At 48.0% G+C, this 9,091-nt stretch overlaps 1 non-coding gene across 1 annotated transcript; it reads right to left on the bottom strand.

Annotated features, from left to right (window-relative positions):
- Positions 1 to 6,509: 6,509 nt before the first annotated feature.
- TRNAT-CGU lies at positions 6,510 to 6,581 on the bottom strand. The gene has a single exon. It is a non-coding gene; the product is annotated as a tRNA-Thr (tRNA).
- Positions 6,582 to 9,091: the final 2,510 nt, after the last annotated feature.

Below are 9,091 nucleotides of genomic sequence, written 5' to 3'. Positions count from 1 at the left end.
TGGAGTCTGGGGACTCCAAGCTCAAGGTGTTGGCAGATTTGGTGTCTAGCGAGGGCTCTCGTCCCAGCTTACAGACAGCTGCCTTCTCGCTGGGTCTTCACACAGCCCAGAGAGAGCTTCTGATAAGGGGTTAATTCTGCCATAAGGGTCCCACCCTCATGACCTAATCTACCCCTAATCACCTCCCAAAGGCCTCACCTCCAAATTCCATCACATTGGGGATTAGGGCTTCAATACATGAATTTGGGGTGGGGGGGATGCAAACATTCAGTCCACAGCACCCAGGGACGGACTTGGCTTTCACATTCGTGTGGCTGTTGACTAAATTTAGTTCCTTGCAGCCTGTTGGACTGAGGGCCTTAGTTTTTTCCTGGTTTTCGCTAGATGATGCCCTCTGTTCCTTGTCACGTGGACCGCCCTAACACCGCCACTTGTTTTATCACATCAGCAAGAGGAGAGAGTCTGCTAGCAAGATGGGTATTGCCATCTTATGTGACCATCAGAGATGTGACATCATGCCACCTCTTCTGAATTCTGTTGGTGGGAAACAGGTCACAGCCCCACTCACACTTAAGAGGAAGGGATTACACAAGGGCATGAATCTTAGAGGGCAAGGGTAATGAGTTCCTTAGAGTCCGTACACCAACACTTCTCAAAGGGACATATGGGCTTTCTTATGGGGCCTGTTTCAAGAATTATTACAGATTTTTTCATCCAGCGGGGCCTCAGGTTCAGGGGTTCTTTTTGACCCCTCAGTAAGTAAAAATCAGCTCAGCTCACCTGAGTTAGAAGGGCAGGGCAGGGGCAGAAGGGAACACAGTCTCAGGAAATGTGCGTCACGCGCCAGCCTGGTGATTTGCTAAGCAAAACTCAAGTCGATGTGACATAAACAACGTCTGTTGCTTCCAGGGGCCTGCCACAATATTTTCTTTTAAGTGGTACTCACGCCTGAAATACGCTTCTGGTTTTGAAATGTGGTTCTCTGCTCATGCTCGGCTACAAACCACTCTCTCCTTTATGAAGCATCCCATTTTTTATTCTTTAATGTAGGTTTACTAAGCACATGATATCAGCCCAGATGGGAGACGTGCCAGGGCAGTGGAGGGGAGGCTCCCCTTGGAAAGGGTCAGAGTGGAGGACAAGAGCGAGCCTTTCCACTGGACGCTCGGCATCTCATGGATGTGGTGCCAGCTCTGTGTTAACACCTGTGCTGTCCAGAGTCTGCCATCTCTTTCCTCTTTACATTTTCTCTTTTTTCTGTTGTTAATAGTGAATCCGAAGTAACACAGTTTTTCTTTCCAATGTCACAATATTAGGAAAAAAATTAGTAACTTTTCCTGCAACTCCTCTCCACTTCTTGCCCCACCTGGAGGTATTCACTGTCAGTAGCATGACGTGGAGCCTTCTGCCTGGGGTATCCTTCACATTCTAAAAAACAATACACACACCACTACGTGTATTGATAAATATTCTTATTTATTTATTGCATCTTATATATGTTTAAAAAATTTTTATTGAAGTATAGTTAATTTACAATGTTGCGTTAACTACAAGTGTACAGCAAAGTGATTCAGATATATATATATGTGTATAGATTCATACACATATATATATTCTTTTTCAGATTCTTTTCCATTATGGTTTATTACAAGATGTTGAGTATAGTTCCCTGTGCTATACTGTAGGTCCTTGCTGTTTACCTATTTTATATACAGTAGTTATGCTTATTTATTTTTACAAAAACAGGACATCAGTTAGAGTTAGTTATACAAGATGAATGAGCACAACATAGTAAATCAATTCTACTTCAATAAAAAATAAATTAAAAAATTAAAAGATAAAAAGATTAATAAGTTCTAGAGATGTTTTGTACAACGTAGTGCCTATAGGTAACGGTACTGTATGGTATACTTACAAATTTGTTAAGAGGGTAGATCTCATGTTAAATGCTCTTATCACATACACAAAAAAGCAAAGGGATGCAGGAAACTTGAAGGTGATGGATATATCTGTTACCTTGAATGTGGGGATGTAGCCCAGGTGTATGCATATGTCCAAATTCATCAAGTTGGATATATATATGTGCCATTTTTTGTTAATCAGTTATACCTCAATAAAGCTGTGAGACAAAACCCAAAAAACAGGATGTCAGCTTTTCTCAATTAGCTGTATATCACTATCACCCCTTCAGGTCAATAAATCAATCATTCCTTTCTTTTTTTGATAATTTAATTTATTTATTTGGCTGCGTTGGGTCTTCGTTGCTGCGCGTGGGCTTTCTCTAGTTGCGGCGGGTGGGGGCTACTCATTGCGGTGCGCTGGCTTCTCATTGCGGTGGCTTCTCTTGTTGCAGAGCACGGGCTCTAGGTGCTTGGGCTTCAGTAGTTGTGACATGTGGGCTCAGTAGTTGTGGCTCACTGGCTCTAGAGCACAGGCTCAGTTGTGGTGCACGGGCTTAGTTGCTCCACGGCACGTGGGATCTTCCCGGACCAGGGATCGAACCCGTGTCCCCTGCGTTGGCAGGCGGATTCTTAACCACTGCACCACCAGGGAAGTCCCGATCGTTCCTTTCAATGGCTGCCCATGATGGCATGAGGGATGGCTCTCCATTTACCGGACCATCCTGGCTGGTGGATGTTTACAATATTGTCATCAGATGAACTCCATGAGAGTGGAAGCCAGTGAATGTGTGTCACTTCAATTTTATGGAGAAACCAAGGCACAGAGAGGTTATGTGGCTAGTCCATGTCTCCCACTGGTTCTTGTAGATGTGGGGCAGAAAAATAATTCTACTGCTGCTCTTGCTTCATGCTGCCACATGGTGTCACAGTTGAAGTTTTCTCCTGCGCAGCTTCTGTTGACAAACAGCCCTTCTTTGCTAACACTAGGATTGTAGCTCCCTCTTTGACTTCAAAAGTCCTATTAGGGGCACAGTGGTTAAGAATCTGCCTGCCAATGCAGGGGACACAGGTTCGAGCCCTGGTCTGGGAAGATTCCCACATGCCGCGGAGCAACTAAGCCCGTGCGGCACAACTACTGAAACCCGTGCGCCTAGAGCCTGTGCTCCACAACAAGATGAAGCCACAGCAATAAGAAGCCCGTGCACCACAACGAAGAGTAGCCCCCCCCCCACCGCAACTAGAGAAAGCCTGCGTGCAGCAATGAAGACCCAACGCAGCCAAAAAAAAAAAAGTCCTATTAAACCTTTTTCTGCCACTGACCGTCAGGACCTGTCCTACAGTTCTCTCTAACTTTGGATAACAGGAAGGTGGGTTGGAAGAGTTTAATTTCTTCTTTCCCAGAAAGCCCTGGTCTCCTTCTGCAAATCCACCTTCTCCCCAGTGGTCAACTTTGCACAGTGAGGTCTCAGAGGGTCGCTCTAGGCTCAGTCTGTCTCTCCTCCTAACCCCAGCATCAGGGGCCTTCTCTTCTCTTTATGTTTCTAAGGGAGACTAGAGTGTGATTATAGAACAAAGACCTCTGATTTCAAGGTGACTTTCAGACACGAAATTCATACAGAAGTTACAGAGATCCAAACACGGCTTTATATATTCATGAACACAAGCAGTTTAAATCAACACAAAACGTCTTACTTATTCAGACACACAATCAGTTTAAATCAACACAAAACGTCTTACTTATTCAGACACACAATCAGCTTTACCCATTTAAGTGTAAACAGGACCTGAATTCAGAATTTTGCTCACTAGTTTCTGATCCTGCAGCCTGTGCCACATTGGTCCTACAGCTCCGTGGCATCCCCAGATTTCAACCAGCAGTGATGGTTTTGAGATTCAAGTGTAATCTTCCAGGCTTAAAAACAAAAAAACAAATAAAACAGCAAGCACTTCTCCATACATGAATATATACCCTTAGATATTTTATGCAATTTTTTGTTGTGTGTGTAAATGGAAACCTACAGTACCTTATATAAATTTTCTGAAGTCCATTCTTCACCTGGGGCAGAGAGAGGAGCACCCTGTGTAGGGTGGGGTGGGGGTGGATGAGAATGGGCTCTTTCTTGGGATGGTGTCCCAGAGGAGTGTTGCTTCATTTTCTGGAGGGAAGGACAGGAAAATCTGTGTGGACAACTAACCAGCTCCACAGATACTGGCCCGCCTGTCGGGGGCAGTGTGGTCTTTTTATTTTTAATGGGGAGGACTATTTGGGGATATTTTTAATAGGGAGGAACGTAAGTGTACTTCTGTGTCACTTAAAAAGAAACGACGAAACACTCCAATGGAGAGCAGGGAACACTCAAGCATTTATATGACTTAATTCTGGATCGTTATAATTTGCCTGTGTTCTAATAGGTTCTTTTTGCCTTCGTGGGTTTTGGAGGTGATTCTGGGGGGAAAAAATTACACACGTAATACAATCATCTGGTAGAAAATCCAAACAATGTGAAAGTTCACAGGGTAAGAAGTGAAGGAATCCTTTCAACAGCTACCCCATCCTACTTCCCTCCAGAGAGGCAACAACTGTTATCGTTAGCAACCCCAAGTTCATGAGCCAGATGTACAATGAGGCCAAACAAACAGAAACATCCGAGTTTAGAGCAGAGAAAGGTTTATCGCAGGGCCATGCAAGGAGACAGGTGGCTCGTGTCCCCCAAACCCCCAAACTCCCTGAAGGGTTTCAGCAAAGCATTTTTAAAGGCCAAGTGAGGGAAGGGGGCCGCAGGGTACGGGACCAGCTCCTGTACGGGTCTCTGATTGGTTGATGGTGAGGTAACAGGGCAGTGGCACAGGAGTTAACTTTATTAGTCCTTAGGCTCCAGGAGGCCTGGGGGCTACATGCTCACGGTCATCAAGTAGTTAATAACTTCCATTTGGTGGGTTTTTCACATCTGTGAAACACTTTCACATCAAACACTTATCTAGGTACTTCAGAGAGGAGCTAAAGCAGAGGATGTGGGAGAAGGCTTCCCCGGGGGGGCCCCATAGGGTCCTGCTCCGTTACATTATTTTTGTGTGCATCCTTCTTCCCCCCTCCCCCCCATACTCAGTGAGGTGTGGGACCAGCGGCATCAGCATCACTAAAACACCAATTAGAAATGCAGATTTTTCGGCTCCACCTCAGACACACAGTCAGACCCAAATTTTAACCTGATCCTCAGGCTGAAGTGTGAGAAGAACTGGTGTTCACTGTTTTTATAGGCATTAACTCACATGTTTGTGTACACGCATACACACGTGCTCCTGGGTTTAGAATGTGGCTTTAGAATACAGCTCTCTTTAGCGGAATGGTTCGCAATGGGTGGTCCCGGAACTAACACCGTCAGCATCACCTGGGAGCTTGTTAGAAATGCAAATGTCAAGCCCCACCGCAAACTAACAGAATGCAGACGCTCTGGGGGGTGGGGCCCAGCGCTCCGCATTTTAACTACGCCTCGAGGGGATGCTGATGAACTGCTCACAAGTGTGAGCGCTCTGCTGCAGAGGAGGGCTCTTACCCCCCGCCGCTCCTGCCAGGCTCTCCGATCCCCTTCGCATCCATCTCCCCCTCTCTCTGAGTGAACCCACCCTTGTTCACCGAGGTTGCCCCAGACTCCAGCTCCACTAGGCACACACCGAGAGTTCCATTAATGCTTTCTTCCAGTAGGAATCTCGCGCTGATAACAGGTTTCCCCAATTTAGGTCAAGCTGGTTTCCAGATCATACAATATGCCAGCTCTTGGAGGTTGAGGTAATTGCATAACATCTTTAAATGCATTCGAGCAGCCCCGTGGTGATGCAAAGAAAACGGGTGCCATACGACGGTAGCTCCGTTTACTGAAGCCGCCTCTACAGCCAGTCTCTCGGCAGCTGCTTTACAAACGCCAGCGCTGACCAGAGATCCATTTTACTGGGGGGGCAAACGGAGGCTCCGAGAGAGAGAGGAGAGAGCTTTAGATTTTCATGTCGGACCAGCTCCAAGTCTGGGCAGGATTTCCTCTCTAACGCAGTGCCTACAATGGATTTCCTTTTAAAAATAGCAAGCCAGACACCAGCTGACTCTGGGTGTGGGCTCAGTGTCAGGCAACGGCAGTTCTCTCATTAGTGTGGAAACAATTGGACTTAAATGTTCAGAAAAATGCTTAGTGGCTCTTGAACCAAGAGCCATCCGCTGTAGGTTTTTCTGCGCTAAAATCGTTGTTCGGGCCACGGTTTTCACGTGACCTCCGGGGCCTCGGAGTTTAAGACCCCCGCCCACCCGGAGCCCTCCTCCATCCCGCACAGGACGAGGCGTCCGGGGAATGCAGGGGGCGCTGTCTGCAGGGAGCGTTTGGCCCCGCGGGTCAGGTTGGCGGCACAGCAGTGCATGAGGCCGGACCACCCGGACTTTGACCTGCGCGGGCCGGAGAGAGCCTGAATCTAAACTGAGTGAAAACAGTTGGCTCCGTCGGCACCCACAGGCGAAGATCTATTGATTAATACGGGATGCGGAAAGGATAGAACGTCGATGATTACTCTCGAAAAGTGGTCACACCCCTAAAAAGCGGGCCCCTGGAGGGAAATGAGAACGGTAGGCACGGACGGGGTTCGAACCCGTGATCTTCGGTTTACGAGACCGACGCCTTACCACTTGGCCACCGCGCCTGCGTTAGAATGGCGGCTCGGCGAGCCTCTATCCTGGCGCCACTCCCGTGCGCTCGCCCCACGGGCACGAGCGCGGGCCCCAGCGCACCCGCCCGGCCCCGCCCTTTCGCAGCGGCCGGCGGGGCGGGGCTCAAGCGTGCGCGCGCCGGCTGCTCGCAGCGGACTCACGGCAACAGAGCGGGCGGGGAAGTCCGTCCGCCCCTTCGTGTCCGAGTGGGGCCGGGGACTTCGTCTCCGGAGCCCCCAGAGTCCCCACAGGCTCGGCGGGAGGAACTCGTTTGGAGCTCGGGAGCGCTCAGGACGCTCGCAGGCATTTCAGAGCCTGGGTTCGAATCCCAGCTCCACCAGAGAGACTCCGCGACTTTGGACAACCGGTCTCGGGGCCTCAGTTTCCCCTCTAGGGTGAGGCACCCAGGAGGCGGAGGAAAAGGCTGTGGTTCCTTTACTAGCCCGACCCCTCGGGCGGTCCACGGCTGCCCTGCATGGAGCTGACGCTCAACGAGGGTTGTTGAATGAATGTGTAAGTTTTCTGAAATAAAAAGCCCCAAAGCTCCTCTTCCCCCAGATTGCCGCGGTTGAGCCCTGGGTGTGTGCCTGGCCCCGGGGCCAGCAGCATCACTTGGGAGCTGGTTAGAAATGCAACTTCTCTAGCTCACCCCAGACCTGCCCAATTAGACCTGCTGGGGGAGCCGGGCAATCTGGGCTTTAACAGGCTCTCCTCCAGGTGATGCCGCTGCGCGGGAAAGGCTGAGTCCCAATGCTCTAGACAATTGATACGCATATTCACATTTATGTATTCAAACGTGCCCTTTTATTTTTATTCAAATGAACTGACTTTAAAGTGCACTTTGATTCTCCATTAATTAATGTATGGATGTGTTAACTAATACAGTGGCTTGTAGTACATTTTATAATCACGATAAGTGATAGCATATATTATTTTTAAAATTAACACTTTCTCTTATACATTAATGTGATGTGTACTATTACAATATTGCATCGTAAATTATATATACTGCATTATATACTATAATATAATGCATGGATGGGATACCTTATTCTCTTTAATAGCTGCACGGTTTCCCGTCCAGTGGCTCTATCACAGTTGATTTAATCAATTTCTGGGAGTAAGGCCTTGGGTTGTCTGCAGCTTTTTAGCTGCACAGAACATTCTGCTACATGCACCTTTGCCGCCTGGTACCAGTGATGCTCGCAGGGTGTAAGGAGACATAAATTAAGAGTGTCCACAGCCCACTGTGCAGGTGTATAGGCAAATGGGAAACCTATACATGCCAGGAAGTTGTGTTCACCAAGTTGCTTTAAATGTCACGGTTTGGGCAGGTGACTGGAAAAGGCCCTGGCATTTACCCTCAGACAGGAACTCTGAGACACTGCTCCCGGAGTGCTTGAGATCTATGTGCAAATCTCACTGCAGCTCTTTAATTAAAAAAAAAAAAAAATTGAACATTTTCAGAATTAAAATGTATTACTGAGCATTGCCTTTGAATGGTTGATGATAAAATTGATTCCATTGTCCCCCTCCATTTTTTGGTGTTCACTGAGTTGTTGGAATTATTGTGTAGAAGTGATAGGGCTTATAAAAAGTGAAAAGAAATTAGAAAATGAGAGAACATCACATGTGAGCTGAGCCCAGAACTAACTGGCAGGTGGGATGGAAATGAGATTCTAACAGGTGCTTTTTTCAGCTTTGTCTTCTGAGGGGAGGGAGGGGATTAAATGATAGAGGTGCATCTGTATCTTGATGGGCAGGTGGGATGCCTGAGGTATGCAGTGTCTGGGGTGTCCTGAGGGAGGCTGGCCCTGTGACCTTCTGTGAGCCCTAAAGTAGAGAACACAGGTCTGATCCTACTTTTCTCACAGGTGTAAGGAGCCCTGAGAAGCCACAAATCTTGGACACCTGGCTGGATGATCTGTCTGTCCTGGCCCCAGCGTCTTAGAGAGGTACCTGCACAGGTAGGTCTTCAAAAAGTATTGTAGAGGAAATTAACATGCGATTCCTTTCAGTGTGGTCCTCCATGTGGTTCTGGAGAACCTCCTTGGCCAGTGCCTTCCAGCTACGGTGCCAGCAGAGTCCTGGCGCTGAACTTCCTAGATAAGCCCTTCCCCGAGATTTTTAATCTGGTGCCCACTGCACTCAAGAGTAAGAAATCTGTGAATTCACCAAAAGTGTATGTAAAATGTGTGTGTTTCTGGGAAAGGGATGCCACAGTTTTTATCAGGTTTTCAGAAAGGCTTGCTGAGGGTCCTAGAAACCTTCAAGCCTTTTTACTCCCTCACTCCTCTGAAATGATTCACCCGAACCCCACTGAAATGCAGTGGGTCTAAAAGTGATTAACCACAGTTGAGGTTGCTTGAAAAAATGAAGGTGTCTTGGAGACACTGTCTCCTTCCAGGCAGGACTTCTGCGGCCTCCGACCCCTCTGTTGGGGCCGCCCTCAACACCTTCACCCCTGCTTGCTGCCCGCCTCCCCGCCTCCCCCCCTCCCCCC

This window comes from Monodon monoceros, unplaced genomic scaffold (genome assembly GCF_005190385.1).
Source record: "Monodon monoceros isolate NGI ecotype Baffin Bay Population unplaced genomic scaffold, NGI_Narwhal_1 Super_Scaffold_13, whole genome shotgun sequence".
Taxonomy (NCBI): Eukaryota; Metazoa; Chordata; class Mammalia; order Artiodactyla; family Monodontidae; genus Monodon; species Monodon monoceros.
Note: the sequence above shows the minus strand (reverse complement) of the source record. Positions and strands in the feature narration are given on the sequence as shown.